We start from the raw sequence: 529 nt of genomic DNA on the forward strand, positions 1-529 counted from the left end.
GATAGCATGTGCCTGTAGTTCCAGCTACTTGGAAGGCTAAGGCGGAAGGATCACCTGAGCCCAGCAGGTCGAGGCTGCGGTGGCCGTGCGCATGCCACTACACTCCAGCCTGGATGAAAGAGTAAGACTCCAACTCAAAACCAAAAAAAAACCCTAAATGTTCAACATATTTTTAATGGAGAAAAGCAAGTTGTAAAGCCAGATGTTTACCAGTTAGGCTTATACTAGGGTAATCATAGTTTATACATAGAAAAAAATACATAAGCAAGAGAATAGACGACTTTCATTTTCTACTTTTTTGTTGTTGTTGCTGTCGAGTTGGAGTCTCACTCTGTCACCCAGACTGGAGTGCAGTGGCTGCTCCCGGCCACCGCAGCCTCTACCTGCTGACCTCTAGCGATCCTTCCTCCTCAACCTTCCAAGTAGCTGGAACTACAGGCACACGCTACCACACCCGGCTAATTTTTTTATTTATTGTAGAAATGAGGTCTCACCAAGTTGCCCAAGCGGGTCTCGAACCCGCGGGCTC

General features: G+C 47.3%; 1 protein-coding gene across 1 annotated transcript in view; it reads right to left on the reverse strand.

Annotated features, from left to right (window-relative positions):
• TAF6L (TATA-box binding protein associated factor 6 like) overlaps positions 1-529 on the reverse strand; it is a 15,833-nt gene that overhangs the window by 7,017 nt on the left and 8,287 nt on the right.

This window comes from Carlito syrichta, unplaced genomic scaffold (genome assembly GCF_000164805.1).
Source record: "Carlito syrichta isolate Samal-C Ts95f unplaced genomic scaffold, Tarsius_syrichta-2.0.1 Scaffold288315, whole genome shotgun sequence".
Taxonomy (NCBI): Eukaryota; Metazoa; Chordata; class Mammalia; order Primates; family Tarsiidae; genus Carlito; species Carlito syrichta.